The 20821-nt window shown below is 42.3% G+C and overlaps 1 non-coding gene across 1 annotated transcript; it reads left to right on the top strand.

Annotated features, from left to right (window-relative positions):
- Nucleotides 1-7663: 7663 nt before the first annotated feature.
- Nucleotides 7664-7737, top strand: trnat-cgu (transfer RNA threonine (anticodon CGU)). Its single transcript has one exon. It is a non-coding gene; the product is annotated as a tRNA-Thr (tRNA).
- Nucleotides 7738-20821: the final 13084 nt, after the last annotated feature.

Below are 20821 nucleotides of genomic sequence, written 5' to 3' on the forward strand. Positions count from 1 at the left end.
GGCTCATAAAAATTTGGTTACAGATGTGTTATTGCTGATTTAACAGAAAAACTACACATAAGATTGAACGGATAACAATATGATATATAGAAATACATATATGCGTGTGTGTGTGTGTGTGTGTGTGCGTGCGTGCGTGTGTGTGTCTGTATATGCGCAGTCGCGCACGCGCGCAGGAATTAATATGAAATTACATTACGGCCCTACGCATTTCCTTGTAATGGTGGTTAAAACCTGAAAAAACATCTTTTCACTGTAATGGCTCATATCTTTTTGGTAAGTGGGGAGATGTTATAAAGTTGCGGGTGTCAAATGTATCTTAAAAAGAGAGTGAAGACGGTTTGGCAATGAGAGCTTTCAGGTACCAATCATGTGAATGACGAGCAGTATCAGAATGTAATGGAAATTTGAAAATATACCACATTTCATTGTGAAACAAATACCCAAATTTCGGTTAGTATGTTTGCAAGGATACAAATTGATTTTTAAAAATCAGTTTAAATTATGCCCCAGCAAATTAAAAATTGATTATTTTGAATTTATTGTTTTGTAAATATCATACCCCTGAAACGATCCAATGCTTGGGCATTAAAGAATCGGACATTTTGACAGCAAGACAGAGTGAGAATAAATGTCATCGATAGAGTAAACTGGCCGCAAATTACTCCCGGTCGAAGTTTCTTTTTTGTACCAAACATCCTTCCACGAAAATATCGAAGATGACCCAGGGAAACCTATAGCCAGAGGGAGATGGAAACTGACACTGAAAGACTTTGTGTGGTTTTGAAAATAAGTTGGTGAAATTTTAATTCATAGTTATTGTAAAAGTATATTTTTGTACAGTTGAAGGCCGATAACAATTCGTTAAGAGAAACTGGGCTTAAAGTTGTAAATCGTTTTGCTAAATGTTCACTTTTAGAGTTAAAGAATACATTGAGTGTTTAAAATATACTGGAATTTCGTAGTTCTTTGTCACTCATACTGCGACAAAATCTGAGGCCAGGCCGATTTCCTGGGTGTTTGGTTTGTTCAGCAGGAGGGTTTTCCACCTTGTCGAAGCAGTGTCAAGCAAAACATACCTGACACACCCAATTACCGCAGAATATCCTGAAAAGTTACCAGAACAATTTCAGTGATTCCTATGGTAGGGACGACTGAACTGCCTTCCCATGCTTCATGTGCAACAACGACATCATAGTTCTTTTTTCTGTCACTGCCTCTGAGAGTTTGTGGTGGAATTTGCACGAGAGGATTAAAGTTGTCAGCATTCCAATGAGATGTTAGCGTTAGCTATTGTTTATCTGCAGCTGATATACTATCTTCTGTTAAATACACATTCTTGTTTAATATAGAAATGAAATCGCTGCATTCTGTATGTGTTTCAATATTGAAAACATATATATATATATATATATATTAATATGAGTACACACACATACATACAGCCAGATCTGATTACCATTGCAGTAATCGCTGAGGCTAATTAGATTTGTGTTAGCCATGTGAATTGGAAAATATGTGAGCTCGGGAACAGACAACTGCAGTTTTGCTGACGACAATAAGACAATAACTATCCGAAAGTTCAGAATGTTTGACGACGAGCAGAAGTGCATTGGCGAAGTCGGGTCTGGGCACAACATAGAGTAATCGAGTTATAGAGTTGTACAGCATGGAAACAGACACTTCGGTCCAACCTGTCCATGGCGACCGGATATCCCAACCCAATTCAGTCCGACCTACCAGCACCCAGCCCACATCCCTCCAAATCCTTCCTATTCTTATACCCATCCAAATGCCTCTTAAATGTTGCAATTGTACCAGCCTCTACCACATCTTCTAACAGCTCATTCCATAGACGTACCACCAACTGCATGAAAAAGTTGCACCTTAGGTCTCTTTTATATCTTTGCCCTCTCACTCTAAACCTTTGCCCTCTAGTTCTGGACTCCGCGGCATCAGGGAAAAGACTTTGTCAATTTATCCTATCCATGCCACTCATAATGTTGTACACCTTTATAAGGTCACCCCTCAGCCTCCGACGCTCCAGGGAAAACAGCCCCAGCCTGTTCAGCCTCTCCCTATTGCTCAAATCCTCGAACCCTGGCAACATCCTTGTAAATCTATTCTGAACCCTTTCAAGTTTCACAACATCTTTCGGATAGGAAGGAGACCAGAATTTCACGCAATATTCCAACAGTAACCTAACCAATGTCTTGTACAGCCACAACATAACCTCCCGAATCCTGTACTCAATGCTCTGACCGATAAAGGAAAGCATACCAAACGCTGTATTCACTATCCTACCTACCTATGACTCCACTTTAACGGAGCAATGACGCAGCACTCCAAAATCTCTTTGATCAGAAAGACTCAGTAGGACTTTACTAATAAGTGCATAAGTCCTGCTAAGATTTGCTTTCGCAAAATAGAGGACCACGCATTTATCTGAATTAAACTCCAGCTACCACTTCTCAGCCCATTGCTACATCTGCTCAAGATCCTGCTATAATCTGAGGTAACACTCTTCGCTGTCCACTTCACCTCCAATTTTGGTATCATCAGCAAACTTACTAACTGTACCTCTTATGTTCGCGTCCAAATCATTTATATTAACAACAAATGGTTGAGGACCCAGCACTGATCCTTGTGGCATTCCAGTGGTCACAGGCCTCCAGTCTGAAAAGCAACCCTCCACCACCACCCACTGTCTTCTACCTTCGAGCCGGTTCTGAGTCCAAATGGTTGGGCCTCCTCACCTTGCTAACTAGTCTCCCATGGGGAATATTGTCGACGTCCCTTACTAAAGGACACATAGATCCCGTAAAACACTCTGCCCTCATTAAATCCACCTTGTTAATTCATCAAAAAATAATTAATTCAATTTAACGAGAAGTAATTTCCCACTCAGCACGCCATTGCTGACTATCCATAATCAGGCTTGCCTTTCGAAATACATTAAGTCTTGTCTCTTAGGATTCCCTCCACAACTTACCCACCGCCGACGTCAGACTCACAGGTCTGTAGTTGCCTGGCTTTCCCTTATATCCTTTCTTAAGTAAAGGTATCATGTTAGCCAGCCTAGTCTTATGGCACCTCACCTGTGATTATCGATGACACAATTTTCAGCAAGTGACCCAGAAATTACTTGCCTCACTTTTCACAGAGTTCTGTGGTGTGTCCTGATCACGTCACGGGGATTTATTAACATTTATCCGGTCCAATACATCCGGCACTTCCTCCTCTGCAACAAAGTTTTTGTTTTCAAGATAACAACATCCATTTCCCCACAGACAACATTTTTCATGCCACAGATGATACGTTATCGATGGGGCAAGGGCAATTATAATGCGATTAGGCAAGGTTAAGATACAGAGAATGTAGTAGCAAAATGCGAGGGATGCAGACAATGGAAATGTGAAGCTGGTTTAAGGAACAGATATTGAGTTTCCTCGATAGGTATGTCTCGATCTGGCAGGGAAGAAGTGAAAAGGTAAGGGAACCATGGTTTATTACAGAAATTGCATCTCTTGTTAAGAAGAAGATTGAGGCTTATGTGGTGAGAGACAAGGTGGTTTAGATGATGCGATAGAGCGTTACTGATTAGCTGGGAAGGATTTAAAGACAATGTTCAGAAGAGCAAAGAAAGGGCACGAGCAGTCTTCAGCAAATAGAATAAAGGAGAAACCTAAAGCCTTCTGTAGGTATGTGAGGATTAAAATGATGACGAGGGGAAGGAATAGGGCCGGTCAAAGAAAGAAGTGGGATGATGAGTGGGGTCCCTGTGCATATGGGAGAAGTACTAAACGAACATTTTTCATCAGTTTCCACTCAGATAAAGGAGAGTAATGTCGGGGATAAGAATGAGATAAGAGATATTAGAATAGAAATGATCGCTGTTAGTTATGAAGAGGTGTTATCAATTCAGTTTGGTTGAAAGTAGTCCAGTCCCCTGTGCTGGTTGGGATTTGTCTGAGGATTCTGTGGGAACCGATGGAGGAGATATAAGAGCATTCGGCTTTAATATTTGAGTCGTCACTGTCTACAGGTTTACTATCAGAGGACTAGAGGATCGCACATGTGTGCCCTTGTTCCAGAAGCACAGCAGAGATGACCCAGTTAATGACATATCAGTGAACCATATTTCTGATGTAGGAAAGGTTTTGGAAAGGATTATAAAAGTTAAGATGTATAATCATCTGGAATGCAATACTTTGATTTCAGATAGTCAACATGGCTTCGACAAGGGCAGGTACTGTCTCACAAACCTCATTGAGTTTTTTTTTGATAATGTGACCAATCATGCAGATGAGGGTAGAACAGTTGACGTGGTATGCATGGATTTAGGTAAATCCGCTGTTAAGGTTCCATGTGATAAACTGTTTGAGAAAATGCAGAGGCATGGGATCTAGGGTCATTGAGTCATTTGCATTAGAAACTGGCTTCCTGAAAGAAGACAGCGAGTGGTGATTGATGGGAAATATGCAACCTGGAGTCCAGTTACTGGTGGTGTGTCACAAGGACTGTTCTGGTACTACTGCTGTTTGTTATTTTTATAAAAAACTGAGACGCATCATAGGTATATGTATGAGTCAATTTACAGATGGCACTGAAGTCGGTGAAGTCGTGGACAGTTTGGAAATTTGTTACAGGTTGCAGGGCGACTTGGATAGACTGCAGAATTGGGTTGAGAGCTAAAAAATGGAGTTCAATGCAGCTAAATGTGAGGTGATGCATTTTGGGAAGAATAACGGGAAGGCAGAGTATTGGGTCAATGGAAAGATTGTTGGTAGTGTGGATGTGAAGAGGGATCTTGCAGTCCATGTGCATAGATCCTTGAAAGTTGCCACCCAGGTTGAGAATGCTGTTAAGAAGGCATACGGTGTGTTAGGTTTCATTTGTAGAGTGATTGAGTTCCGGAGCTGCAATATCATGCTGCAAATATACAAAACGCTCGTGCGGATGCATGTCGGGAAGAATGTGAAAGCATTGGAAAAAGGTGCAGAGGAGATTTAGATTAGATTTCCGACAGTGTGGAAACAGAAGCTTCGACCCAACAAGTCCGCATCGACCCTCGCAACATAACCCAACCCAGACCCATTCTCCTATATTTGCCCCAGCTAATGCACCTGGCAATACGGGCAATTGAGCATTGCCAATTCACCTGAACTGCATACTTTGGCACTTTGGGAGGAAACCGGAGCACAGGCACAGGGAGAATGTGCAAACTCCACACAGACAGTTGCCCGAGTCTGGAATTGTAACTGAGTCCCTGGCGCTATGAGGCATCAGTGCTAATCACCGAGCGGCCATGATGCCTGGTCTGGAGGGAAGGCCGAATGAGTAAATGCTGAGAAACTTGGGTCTGTTCTCATCGGAAAGAAAAAGGCTCAGATGGGATTTGATATAGACATACAAGATGATCAGAGGATTAGATAGGTAGACATGAAAGTCATTTTCCTAGGATGATGACGTCAGCTTGTACGAAGGTACACAACTACAAATTGAGATGTGATAGATTTGAGACAGATGTCACAGGCAGGTTCTTTACTGAGACAGTGGTAAGGGCGAGGGATTCCCTGCCTGCCAGTGAAGTTAACTCAGCCACATTATGGAGATTTCAACAATCCTTGGAGAAGCACATGGCTGATGATAGCAGTTTGTAAGGCGATAAGCTGAGAATAGTTCAAAGGTCGGCGCAACATTGAGGGCCGAAGGGCCTGTTCTGCGCTGCATTCTTCTATGTTCTATGTTCTATGTCCTTCCCCATAGTAAGCATTCATACAAAGCACAGGTTTCATATCTCCCCATCTCGAGCAGCACCAAACAGAGACGGACTTATTGATTTTTATGCTGTCCCGCTACTCTTCACAAACTCCTCTTTGCCCTGAATGTATTTATAAAACCAGTTATGACTGACTTCAACAAAGCAGCATGCTACAATTGAGCTAAGTAGAACTCAAAACTGCAATAGACTGATTCAAATTCAGACGTGTTATCCATTACACCACAGGGCCGACCCACCGTCGACTTCCTCTCTTTTACATAAGTAATGGAGACATTGAAATCGGGGGGATACAAGATTACAAAGGTGAACAACCAGCAAAGATAATGAGCGTGACTGCTTTAATTCAATACGTCACACTTTGTGAAGCAGTGCCTTTCACTGACAAATTGAAGACATTCGTCTTCAGGTGCCTCCTTCAGTGTTGCCTGCACGTCTGCTGGACGTTTCCATTGCTGTATTCACAGTCACTACGCGATTACATGATCCACTCCAGTGAAATGCACGTTCATAATCGGAGTCATGGGCTCTTCCTTTCAAGACCCTGAACAAGTTCAGTGAGAAATATCTGGTCATTTCTAGCCCGGCATCTGGAATCAGACGAGTGTTACGACACCCTTATTGGTGCTACCCGCTCACCGAAGACCAGAGCGACAAAATGAGGCCCTGTCACCACGAGCCTGTTCTTTGCCGTCCTGCAGTACATCTTCAGAACTATGTCAGATTATCACAGCTCCGCTTTCTTCACATTGAAATCCATTGCGACAATATGAACTTTTTCGAAACTTGGAGTGACCAACGTTGCAACTGAAGTTTGTTATGGAGTCAACGACAGATACAACAGTGTCTACAAGTCAGATTGTACGTTTTACTGTCAGCATCACAGGAGTTCCCTGACAAGGAGTCCGAGTTTGCATCGCACAGACATGGATATAATTCCCACTCAAGTAATGAAGAGTTATTCCTCTTTTTCTGAATTATTAGAATGAAAACTAATTCTTGCTTGCATGCAGAGCACACACCCAGATCCTGCCAGAATCGGTCAGTCGCTGTTTCCATTCGTATATAACGACAAAGGCAGCAGATACACGGGAAACGACCACCGCAAATGCCCCTCCAATCATATCACCTTTCTGAGTTGGATGTATCTCGCTGATTCTTCAGTGTCACTGAGTGTAAGTCCTGGAAATTCCCCAACAGCGGTATCATGGCTGCACGTCTGTGGTGAGGAGTTGAAAACCTCAGGAAAGTAATTTATCCCCTCCATCACTGTGGTAATTCTGGATAGGCAGTGAATCCTTTCCCATTGAGTGACAACTATACTCCAGGAATCCGTTTCGAAAATTTAAAGGTTCCTATCAGACATCTGCAATCGTTTGAAATAAGTTGAGACGTGGACGAAGACAGTAAAATAAAGCGATAGACAATGATGCCTGGGAGGCAGAAGGCAGGAAGTGAGCGCGGAACTGATGGTGCAAAATTCAATGTCGGTGCCATTGGGTCAGCTTTTACTGCCCAATGTTTATACTTACTTAGACATTGCACCTCTTCAATTCACCACAATGACCTTGTTCCTCTTGATGTGAGGTCCCCTCTGTGTGTGTTAACGTGGTTCATGGGCCCCGATAGAATGAAAACATCCTCTTCCTCCTGTCACTTTAACCAGGTGAAACTACCAGTTTTAAATGAATGCAAGAAGAGATTATGTTTTTCTGTGTCTTTTCAGTGAAGAATTTTCAGCTTTAAACTGTTTGTATTTGAAAATACGAGGATTTATTGCAATTATCTGTTAGCAATATTGATCTGAAAACACATGTCCAAGCACTGTGAGGAAGTGGTTAAGCAACTTCACATAAAGGTGAGTAAGTGCATTTTGACTGTGGCGCCGTGGCTTAGTTGGTTAAAGCGCTTGTCTCGTACACAAGAAATTCTGGGTTCAACTCCCAGCGGTGTCTACTTGTTGCGTGCATGTTTGGGCTTTGTGTTTCAAGTCTTCACAAAAGTAACTCACTGTCGTTTTGGACTTTCACGCTGTTATGATTTGGTGATCCAGGTTAGGTTCCAACAGTGAATGCCACTTTTTTTATATTCCGAACTATTACTTATATCTGTGGTTTCTTTCCACTATTCCACAAGCACTCCTGCTTCTCCTCATCTTATATTCCCCCTCCTTCATTCCCAGTTGGGTCGGAACAACGAGATGAGGCAGGAGACGCTGCAGATTTGCCGGGGAATATTGTGGTAATGGCAGAGATAGCACCAGCTGTTCACTCTCATTCTCTGATGTCACCGTTCATACATTTAAACTAACAGTATATACATCGTTGTGCTTCTTTATTTGTAGTCTAATTGTTTTTTTATCCTGGTGGATTAGGAATTCTATTTTGAATTCGAAGCAGTCATAATTGTTTGAGGAAGAAGTGAGGCCTTGCCTGGTTTGAAGTGGCAGACACATTATCCGGAGAATGTGAGCCCAGTTCAATTCACTCCAGTCAGTGGACAAAAAGCCTCTCAGCAGCTCCACACTCAAACTGTCACGAAATGTCAGACTTTTCATAGAGCTGAAATAGGTAATGAGCTGGATGGACAGACAGAGTGTCGGAGAATGTGAAACAGGAAGAGGGTGGGACAAAGAGAGACAGATGGAGACATGTGCTGAGTTAGACACTGAAAGGACCAATTCTCCATTCGACATTGCTGCAAACCGAGAGAAGGGAAACGAAAGAAGGCAATCATTTAAGCACAGCCTTTCACCAGCTGAGAGCAAAGGAAACAGCATTACAGTCAATAAAGTCCTTTTGAATTTATAAAGGTGACGGTTGTCTGTCATTGAGATATTTTGATAAAAATCCTGATTCAACAGATAAGACTGATAATTTCCCAGCATTATAATATAGTAATGCATAAGTAACGGATTTCTGTCGATCTAAAACTTTAACTCAGTTTTCTCCACAGACGCTGTCAGGCCTGCTGAGTTTGTCCAACAATTCATGGCTTTGTTCAGGTTTACATTATCAAAAAAAATGAAAATAAACATTCTGTTGATCGCTTCATTTTTAAAACCCATCAGAAAATAAAACTGGTTACACTCTCAGACACAAATATACATTACACCGACTGTACACATGCAAACATGCAAACCCACTTTCAAATTTAGGCCGTGGCAGACCCAAGACCGAACGTCTCCGTATCGTCTTCGAAGCTCGACAACGCATTGGGAAATCACGTTTTCGCGACCTGCCAAATGCACAACTGTCAAATTGACTGGCTGTAACACCAAGCTCCATCGAAACAGCCTGCCCTTGGCAGAGTGGGAGCGGAAGAATAATATTGATTCACAGATACGTTTTCAACTACAAATTCACTCTGTCATCACGACCACGTTATTACATCTCAGGAACAGTACCTGACTGTATCGCACCTCAACAGAAAGTGACAACTTTAGATGCTGAAGATCAAAGTCAATAAGTGTAGCACTTGGAAATCACAGCCTGTCAGGCAACATCTAAGGAGCAGGGAAATCGACGATTCAAGAATTCCTGATCAACATCTTGTACGCGAAACATAGAATTTCCTGCTCCCCGGATGCTGCTTGACCAGCACCACACTTTTTGACTCTATTCCCAACTCAGCGGATCTGCTTCGGAAAATTGGTGATGAACTTGCCAGCATTCAGTTTGAATCTTCTGTCACATGTTTGACAGCTTGCAACTTTCCATTCCTCATAAAATCAGATCATTCAAGTTACGAGCTAAAGATGAACTGTGGATGCAGGAAATCTAAAACACAAGCATAATTGCTGGAGAAACTCTGCATTCACTGATATCAACTGAGTATTTGAACATCAATCTGTGCACAGGAAAAGAGAAAGCTGCAATTTGATAACTGCAACACTTCGTTTCTGCAAAAAAAGACATCATGAAATGCAGTATTTCGATCAGACTCTCACCGTCTCAAGTACTGTTAGGAGTGCGGAAATAAATATTGGCCCAGTCATTGCTGAACAATTGAATAAAAAGACTTATTGCGTTCCTAATCAGTTATTACCACGGCAGACCATGTTCATGTGATCCATAAAGAAGGACAGCCAGGTCTCTCTGTATTCCAGAGTCCTGCAATATCTAATTTAAATAAAAGGATCAGTATTGAATGTTCCTGCGAACATCTCATTCTCCACGTAATACTGCATTGGTCAATATTTTACTCACAAAATTCCTCATCTCAACATCACTCAATTTTTATATCCTTAACGTTCTCTTCACCGTTTACCTTTCAAATTATTTTCACCAAGTACGTGCCTATTATTTTTTTAAATCGAAGACTAAGCTGAGATGATGTCTGTTGGAAATCCAAATATCTCTCTATCACACATTGTCCCTTGTTTAGTGTGTCCGTGTAAAATGCGTTAAACTTGTGCCCTCAGGTTTTGAATTCCACCATCCTGGATAAAAACAAGGCCTATGCCAGTCACCGATCCAACCCCAGTCATGATTTTATAAACGCCTACAAGTTTACACACCAGCCTTAAACACTGCCGGGAAAAGACCCTGCTCAAACACTCTCTCTTTACAACTCAAGCCCTCTCGACACTGTAACATCCTTGGAAATCTTTTCTGCACTCTTTCAGGTTTTACAATATCTTTCCTGTTGAAGGTGATCGGAATTGTCAGCAATATTCTACATGTGGCTCCACGAATGTTCTGTACAGCCAGAACATGACATGTGAAATTCAATAATCAATGTTCTGACTAATGAAGGCAAGCGTGCCAAATGCTTTCTTCACGAACTTTTCGACATGTGACACCTATTTCCCTGCTCTCATAATCTTATTTGATTTATAAAGTCGAGCTTGTTTCCTTAACTACTATATTCTGCTGCCTTCACAAATCTGTGGACCCACAGGCAAAGTCACTCTGTTCCTTTGCGTTTCCCAGTGCCCTCCCATTCGTTGAGTACTCTTATGACGTGTTACTTACGAAATGCATCGCCTGATGTTTTTATTGTTATTTTCAACTCCCCCTATCTGCCCATTTGACAAATCCACCTCTGAAATCCTGGTACCTAAGATCTTCTTCCTCACGCTTCACCACTTTGCCAATCTTCATATCCTCCTCAAATTTTCTTATCATTTTTCCAACATTATTTTTATATTGTTTATGTGCAGTCACAAACATTAAGGGACACAGCATCGATCATTGTGGTACACCACTGAATACCATTTCCACGTCTCAGAAACAACACCTTCCTTTGTCTCGAACCACCCAAATAAGTTTGGATCCAACTTACCACGTGACCCTGTATCCCTTTTATATTAACCCTGTCACCAGTCTCCGTTGTGGAAACTTGTCTAAGGCTTTCTAAAATCCTCATAAACTAAATCAATTTCGCTATCCTCGTTTAGACATCTGATCACTTGTTTAAAAAAATAATCTGATCTGTCAGGCATGAATTCCTCTAATAAAACCATGCTGACTTTCGCTGGTCAAACTTTCTCTGAAGAAGTTGCAATTAATTCTTTCCATAAGAGGCTTCTCCATAAGTTTCCCTCCATATGAAGTTCGACTCACTGCTCTGTAATTTGCTGCATTATCTCCGCCAGCCTTATTGAAAACTGGAACCACGTTAGTCGTCCTGAAATTCTGTAACCACTCCCAGGTGTCCAAAAAGTCATGTAAAACATTATTCAGAACACGTGTAACATTTTTCTCCAGTCTCACAAAACAACGTGAGACACAACCCCATTCGGATCTCAGCATTTGCCCAATTTTAGCCTGTCAAACCTCCAATACCGTCTCAGTCGCGATGTGAAACGGCTCAAAAAACTCTCAGTCTCTCATTCCTGCATTCTGTACCCATAAATGACCACACAAGGACTGTTCCCCGGCTGCATATGTAAGGTGATTCACTCAGTTATCCCATTTACTGACACAACTGTACTATCACACTGGAGGGAGATCATTCACGTATTGTATGTGGAAAAAAACTGCTTCAGCCATTGCGCCTATAAATCCTTTTGCTTTGATAACCAAAGGCACATTGTCACAATGAGAAAGGGTTTTAGTGCTATCTATCTGAAAAAAATGTCACTAAGTTCCACCTCGTGCAGAAACTCCAGTCTGTTCAGATTTGGCATGAGATTTTTTCTCTCTCTCTCTTTCTGTTGTTGATCGCATTCAAAATAAAACTGCATGACAAATCCCATATAAATGATTGCTGCATTAATAGATTTAAGAAGTTGATGCCTATGGCTCACATTGCAATAGGACGCATCGACAAGAGAGGTTTTCAAAAGGAACAGAGTACTGTCTTCGCTGCAGAGGATCATTGATGACGGACGATCTCAGGCCACCAAAAGGGCACACGCACGACCTTTGTTCCTCCATCATTCACAGTGTCAGATGGCCTGAGACAGAGATCTGCGCCAAGGAACAGGTTCAAAAGCAGAATTTGCTAGAACAGCTAAGCAGGTTTGGCAGCATCTGAGAAGAGAAATAAGAGTTAGCATTGCCGGTCCAGTGACCCTTCGTCAGAACTGATGGTACCTACGAAATCTTGACCTATCTGCAGAAGATAGGGTGGTGGGATTGGTATCAGAATTAAACGGTAGTTTGGTGCAGAATTCAAAGAGAGAGAAGAATAATTGGATAAACTAATGGATAATGATCAAGCTGAGAGGGTGAGTAGCTTTTTTATGGAGACTGTTAGTGACTAAACATAGATAGTGTGTAATGGCTGCATATGTGATGACAAGGAGTGATGTGCGAGGTGGAGGGCAAGGAGATGGATGAGTTCAGGACCTAAAAGTATTGCAATTGATGGATCTGGAGGGCTGCAGCATCCCCAAATGGAAAATGTGATGTTGTTCTTCACTCATATACTGAGCTTCTCCGGAACACTGCAGTAAGCCTGAGACAGAGATGTTGGCCAAGGAACGGGCTGGTCCGCTAATGTGGCTGGGATGTGTTTGTTTAGTGTCTTTCATTTAGATGGAACTTGGATTTTCTGAAAAGCAGTCACTCAGTCCGCACTTCATTACCCAACACAGTGGAGACAACATAGCGAGCAGTGAATGTAGTGGACTGGGTTGTGTGAAGTGCAGGCAAAGTGTTTCTTCACCTGGAAGATGTGTTTGGGCCCTTGGTTACTGAGGAGGGAGGACGTAAGTGGATAGTTGAGGTGAAACAAGATGTAAAAAGGAAGGATTATTCAGGAGATGTTATGAAAGATGTTGGAAATCATGAGGCTAAGAAAGCGATCATAAAGACCGTTTATCAAATGATTGTAGCAATTGGAACAAGGTTGACGAGTTAATGACAAAAATCATTAAGAATTAATATGTTTTCGTAACCATTACGGAGACATGGTTACAGGGTGGTCATGACTGGATGTTAAATATCCGGGATTTCAGACTTTTCGAAAGGACAGACAGGAGAGTCTGATATTCCAGGACAACGTCAACGTGGTACTGTGAGATGGTATAGGTTCGATAGAGAATGAGTTTGAATTTATTTTGTTGGAAATTAGAAATTCTAAGAAGAAACTTCCACTGATAGGCGTAGTGTGTAGACCACCAAATAAATGATTACATTGGGGAGGTGAATACACAAAGAAATAAGTAATGCTGGTCAAAATGGGCCGAATATTAACTTTGGGGATTTTAATCGACATGTAGATTGGTCGAACTAGCTCAGTCTGTGTTGCCTTGAGGAGGACGTTGTTGGATTTAATCGTGATGGTTTCCTGAACAGTATGTCAAAGAAACATCGAGGTAGCAGAGCTATTGTCGATCTGGTCCTCTGTAGTGAGACAGGAATAATCAAATACCTCATCGTTAAGGATCCGCTTGCAAGATGTGATCACAGTATGGTTGAATTGAGAATGCAGATGGAGAGTATGAAGGTAAAAACCAATGCCAGATCCCTGTGCATATACAAGGGGCTCTACAATAGAACGGGGAGAACCTGGCAAAGTCGACTCAAAACAAAAAAAGTGGCGGGTCAGATGATGAGCAGAGCTTTCAATTACGTTTTTCAAAGTGATGAGCATAATTATATTCCAATGTAAAGGAAGGACAGCAAGAAAAGGTGGAATCTAGCATGGTTGTCTCAAGAAATAAGGAAGGCTATCAAATTCAAGGAGAAGGCATACAAAGTGGGTAAAATCAGCATGAAACTGGAAGATTCGGCAAGCTTTCCCGGTCAACAGAATGCCACAACAGTGCTGTAAATAACCGTAAGAAAGAACATGAGAAATAAAAAACTCACACAGGTTATAAAGACGTCCATCAGAAGTTTTGACAAAAAAAGACAGCGAAAAAGAGTGGTTAAAGTGAACGTTGGTCCTTTAGGAATTTAGGTATGGGATGTGATGAAATGGCTGAGGCATTGAACAGTTATTGTGTATCGTTCTTCACAGTGGAAGACACTAATCCATGCCAGTAATTGACAAAGAGATGGATGTCAGTGAGGACCTGGAAACAATCTTTATTTCGTAAAAGCTAGTGTTGGGCAAACTAATGCAGCTAAGGATAGACAGTCTCCTGTCGCAGATGGAATGGATCCCAAGATGCTAAAAGAGTTTGTCGGGGAAATAACAGGTGTACTGGCGGTAATCTTGCAAATTCGATGGACTCTGGGGCAATTCGAGCAGATTGGAAAACAGTTAATCTGGCGCCACTTTTCAAAAAAAGTCGAAGGAAGACAAGAGAGGGCGTTATAGACCCACTAGCTTAACTTCTGTAGTCGAGAAGGTGCTTGAGTCTACAATCAAGGAAGGAATAAGAGGTCACTGCGATCGAGATTGAACAGACACAGCACGGATTCTTGTAGGGCAGGTCATGCTTTACAAATATATTGGTATTCTATGAAGACATGACTGGTATGATGGATAACGGGGACTCAGTGAATGTGGTGTACCTAGATTTCCAAAAGACCTTCGACAAGGTGCACGCAAGATGCTGATGCGTAAGGTCAGGATGCATGATGTTCGTGGTCGAGTATAAGCATGGATAAAGGAATGGTTAACTAACAGGAAGCAAAAAGTGACGATAATTGTGTCCTATTCAGGCTGGCAACCAGTGAGTAGTAGTGAGCCTCAGAAATGGGTTTTGGAACTGTAATTATTTACAATTTATATAGATAATTTGTAGTTGGGGACAACTTTACAGATGACACGAAAATGAATGGCAGTGGACAATGCGCAGAGGATTGTGAAACTTTGTAGAGGAAAATAGTAACATTGAATAAGTGGGCAAAGGTTCAGCAGATGAAACGTGAAGTCATCCATTTTGTTAGAAGTTACAGGAGAAAGGGTTATTACTTGTCGACTAAAATGTTGAAGCATGCTGCTGTACAGGGGGACCTGGGTATCTTTGTGCATGAATCACAAAGGTCGGGTCTGCAGTTACAACAAGTAATTAGGTAGGCAAATGGAATGTTGTCTTTCATTACTAAAGGGGGTGAGGTTAAAAGAAGAGAGATTATCTTGCCGCTCTACAGGGTGCTGGTGAGGACATTCTTAGAGTACTGTGAGCAGGTTTGGTCTCATTACTTGAGAAAGGATGGTCTGGCACTGGAAGGGGTGCAGAAGCGGTAAACTGGGATAATGCCAAACTTGAGGGGATAGGGTTATGAGGAGAGACTGAGTGGATTGGGATTATATTCATTTGAATTCAGAAGAATTAGGAGAGACCTTATAGAAATATGTACAATTTTGAAAGGAATATGTAAGATAGAAGTAGAAAGGATGTTTCCACTGGAGGGGGAAATTTGGAAAAGAGGGCACAGCCTCAAGATTAGAGGCTGGAGCAGATTCAGCACAGAATTAATAAGGAACTTATAAACCAAAGGTTTGTTACTCTTTGGGATCCTCGATTCCTGATGAAGGATTTTTGCATGAAATGTCAATTTTCCTGCTCATCAGATGCTGTCTCACCTGCTACGCTATTTGCAGCATCGTACTCTTACCTCTAATCTCCAACATGTGTAGTCCTCACTTTCAAAATTAGAATTCTTTGCCCAGTGCAGTAGTTCACATCGATTCAGTAAACGTTGTTTATGGCCATGATCTTATTTTTTAACAATAAACGAAGTAAGGGATACAGTGAGAGGACGGGTAAATGGATCTGAGCGCACGAAAGGGTCAGACATGAACGTATTGAATGTTGGATCAGGCTCGAAGGGATGGAGGGCTTACACCTGCTCCTATTTCTGATATTTCATGACTGCATGTTTCACATCTTCAGCAATTGCAGGGGATAATTCCACAGTGCCATGTGGGGAGGTGTTGGGAGTGAAGGCAGAATGCACTAGTGTGTCCCAGATTGAAGGTTTCATGCGGAAGGCAGAGGTGAGAGGAATATGTGCATGGTGATGGCATTTTGCTTGAGCTGGTGGAATTGCAAAAAGCAATGATCACTTGAAGCACCACAGCACATAAAGCTACAGAACAAGTTCTGGAAAATGGGATGAGTGTGGATAGGCGCTTGATGCCTGACATTGGCAAGAAGGGCCAAAAGGCTCTGAAAGGGCCAGAAAGCTCTTTGCTATAAAAGTCCCAGTATCTATGAGAAATTAATTGAACCAGCCTTTTGTGGCCACAGGATCAGTCAGAATCCGGGATTTCATCAGCAAGTAATACAATTCTTTATTCCTTGAAGCCTATCTACATTACACACCACCTACGAAAAGTAACTAAATATCTCCATTAACAGATTTTCTTTCTCCTAACCATATCGTTATCCACTCCATTTTTCAAATGTTCTTCTCCTTCTTTTGGTTCTTTCCCCACCTGTCGTTTATTCCTTTACAAGCCACAAATAAGAAACTTAACTGAATACTCCCTATTTGCCAGAATAAGTGCAGTATTGAAAAGCATGTTGCAGGAGAAGCATAGCAGATAAAGCAGCATCCAAGTCGGAAGATACATTTCAGTCAGAACCTCCTTGCGGACTCCTCAGTGCTGTTCTAACAATAATACATACCCCAACACCACCCAGAACAAAATAGCCGAATTGATCAGCACCGCATGAATGACACAACATCGACACAGGTCCACTTCCTCCACCACCAAAAACTCAGACATGCCGGTTGTACTATCCATAAGATTAAGTGCAGAAATTCACCACGCCTCCTTAAACAGAACCTTTCACATTCACAATCACGTCCATCTCAAAGGTAAAGGATGACAGGTGGGGAGGACAACCCGAAAAACCAGTTACCATACTGACCTGGAAATATTTTGCCATTCCTCCCCTGTCACTTCGTCAACATTCTGGATTTCCTTCCCTTACAATGAGGATGTACTGATAGCCCATGGACAACAAGGGTTCCAGCAGGCTGCTCATCATCACCTTGTCCAGTCAAATTAGGAATGAGCAATACATGCTGACCGTGTCTTGAATATACACATCCGAAAGAAGAATGACAATTAAATGCTTTCGCGTTTTTTTTAAAAAACGCTAGCTCTTACTAAGCTATTTCTGTTTTAATTTCAGAATTATTAAAGATGAGGTTACCTTTGGAAACTGAAACAACGACACATCACATCGGTATCTGATGGAGTTGTTAAGTTTAAAGTAGCCTGAACACGTCGGCCTTTGAAAATGAAGTAGAAATCAACATTGCGAGTCGAGTGAAACCATTCACGTGTGCTGTCTATGGGCGGGGCTTCAGCCAATCATCTGGCCTGCCAAGATACTAATGGAGGGATGCTGGAGAGAACTTTTGGAAATGTGCTGACTGTGGAAAGTATTCAATTATTCGCCTACAACGACAATTCACCCGGCCACATTGGGGAAAAGCATTTCATCTGTTCTGAGTGTGGGAAGTGATTTGTGCAGTTATCTAACCTGCTGCTGCACTAATGCATTCACACTGAGGAGAGACTGTTTAATTGTTCAGAGTGTGGGAGATGCTTTCAAAAAGTTCTCCAAAAATGAGGCATCACCAATGTGTTCATACTGAATACTCACTTGTATTTCAGCAACCTGCTGAAACACAAGCGAGTTCCCACTGGTTAAAGGCCATTCACCTACTCTGAATGCGGCGACGGATTCACTCCATTCACACACTTGCTGAGACATCAGCGAATTAACATTGGCAAGCGAGCAATTTATGTTCCATTTTTGGGAAAGAATGTACATAAATCTTACATTCTGCTAATACACCAATGGGTACAAGCGAAAAGAAACCGTTTAAATGTCCAGAGTATCGTAAGTGTTCCCAGGTACTGAACTCCCATCAACGTGTTCACATTGATGAGAAACCATTCACGTGCTCTCACCGTGAGACTGACCTCCCACTATGTATCGACACAATTTAACTGCTGCATCTCCTCAAGCAGTGATTACACTTCTCACGGACTTCCTTTGCAGTGAAACACAGTCAGTAATTCTGAATTCATCAAATACATTTTGAATAAACATCAAGCTTGAACAACGAAGAAAATGCCCAAGAACAGAGTGCAAATGCATATCGACCAGTCTCCTCTCATTGGGGAGAAATTGGGGAAAACTGTGTATTTGATGTGATTGATACTTGAGCAATTAAAACCCAGTTCAATTAAACAGGCTGTTCACATCCAATGAAGTAAACGCCTGCTGATAGAATGAACACAATTAATTTCTGGATGCAATAACAGCAAGATACAATCACATTTGACCTCACTGGAATGCGTGTACCACCTTTGATATGCAGACCATAGGAGCCCTTCTCTTCATGAGAGACAGAAATGACTGGTGGTGATTTAACCAGTGGGCTCCGAGACCTCAGGCAACGGAAGAGGTTCAAAAGAACAGTTGCTTATGGTATTCTCAACCCGTTCATGGGAATAGAACGGATGCTGCCAGCATCACACTACCTTACAAGCAAGCAAGCCAGCCAACTGAGCTAAACCAATCTAGTGTGTCATATGTGCGGATGAATTATTGAATCCATTGCAACACATAGTGTTGGTGAACGGCCTCTGCCCACAAAGCGTTTACTGTCGTTTCATCAAAGCATTGTTACGCTTGAAGCTGTTCTCACAGTCAGAGCATTTACTTTTTCTAGCAACGGTATGAACAAGCCCATATCTGCTGAGTTTGGAGAACCATTTGAATCCCTTTCCACAGAAGGGGCAAGTGTTTGCCACTAATGTGAATAATCTATGCTCACTGTGTACAGATGACCACGTGAATCGCTTCCAACACTCAGTGGAGGAATATGGTATCCATTCAGTGTTTATCAAGCTTGTGCGTCTGAATCTTTACTGATTTAACACACATCTTCTCAAGCACAGAGCAGAAGGATGTACACGCTCCAGTTTCAATTCGACTGGTTGACATTAGAGTGGATTGTGGAGGTTATCCCTGCCCAAACGGAGCGGAAAACCTTCTCTTCGAGTGACGAAGACAGATGTGTGACATTAGGCTGGATCCCCTCGTGAAAACTTGCCCACTCATGGACCAGCTGAACGAGTTCTCGCCCATGGGACTAATTGATATTGAATTAAGACCTCTGAATTTCAGATCTGAGAAAATCAAAAAAAAAGAGTGTTCCCCACAACCAGGGGAAAGGTCTCTTGTCAGTTTAAACCCACAGATGTCACACGAGGCTGAATAACAGAGTAAATCCCTTTCCACACAGGGAGCACGTCAACAGTCTATCTACAGAATGTCTGTGTCGCTGAGCTCTGAGCATCTGTAATCCTTCCCACAATCCAGAAATTTCCATGTTGCTGATCTCCATATATATCTCAAGTTCCAATGATCTGTTGAATCTTTGCCCTTAAACACAACAAAGGTATGGCTTCTCTTCAGATCTTTTAAATAAATAATGTTAAATTGGATAATGTGAAGTAATTTCTGCAGTCATTGTACTGGAACACTCACAATGTACAATGTCTGTGTGTGAGTGTGTGTGGGTGTCTGTGTGAGTGTGTGCTTGCATGTGTGTGTGTTTGCATGTGTGTGTGTATGTGTGTGTTTGTGTTTGTTGACGTTTTGCATTCACACTGCCATTTGAAATCTTTTCCCACAGACATGCCAGGTAAATATATAACCTTCATGTCCTGCTGAATTTAGGGACTCCTTTGGATCTTGGGTCAGTATATCATGCTTGATTTTACTCACTCAACTTCAATACTTTCAATCTCGGTATTTGCTGAGAGATGCGAGGGAGGAGCAAAGGGCTTCAGGGAAGGTGAGTTTAACAGTTAAAAATCCTTAGCTCAGGCGGCGGAGCCTCCATTTGACCCGAGGTGTGAGGCAGGAGCGAAGGACTGCTAGGACGGTGAGTCTGACCTTTTAAAAACCTTAGTTCAAGCGTGGGGGCCTCCATTTGCTGAGAGGTGCGAGGGAGAAGCTAAAGACTTCTGTGAAGGTGAGTCTAAAGGTTTGAAGATCTTAGTTCAGGAGCCGGGGCCTCCATTTGCCAAGAGGTGCGAGGGACTTGCGAAGGACTTCTGAGAAGGTAAGTCTAACGGTTTGAAGACCTTGGATCAGGCTTCGGGGGCTCCATTTGCCGAGTGGTATGAGGGATGAGCGAAGAACCTCTAGGAAGTTGAGTCTACAGGTTTAAAAACCTTAGCTCAGGCGTCGGGAACTCCATTTGCCGAGAGTTGCAAGGGAGGAGTGAAGGACATCTCTAAAGGTGAGTCTAAAGGCGTTCGTTCACGCGTCGGGGTCTCCATTCGCCGAGAGGTGCGAGGCAGGACCGAAGGGCTTCTGGGAAGGTGAGTCTTATGGTGTAATAACCTTAGATCAGGCGTTGGGACCTCCATTTGCAGAGAATTCCAGGGGAGGAGTGAAGGACTTCTGGGAAGGTGAGTCTAATGGTTCAAAAATCTGAGATTAGGCGTCGGGGCCTCCATTTGCCGAGAGCTGTGAGGGAGATTGAAGGACCTCTGCGAAGTTGAGTGTCACGATTTACAAACCTTAGGTTAGGCATCGGGCCCTCTATTTGATAAGAGGTGCGAGGAAGGTGCGAAGGACTTCTGGGAAGGTGAGTCTAACAGCATGAAAACCTTTGATCAGGCGTCGGGAGTTACTTTTGCCGAGAG

The sequence above is a fragment of the Chiloscyllium punctatum genome, chromosome 35 (genome assembly GCF_047496795.1).
Source record: "Chiloscyllium punctatum isolate Juve2018m chromosome 35, sChiPun1.3, whole genome shotgun sequence".
Taxonomy (NCBI): Eukaryota; Metazoa; Chordata; class Chondrichthyes; order Orectolobiformes; family Hemiscylliidae; genus Chiloscyllium; species Chiloscyllium punctatum.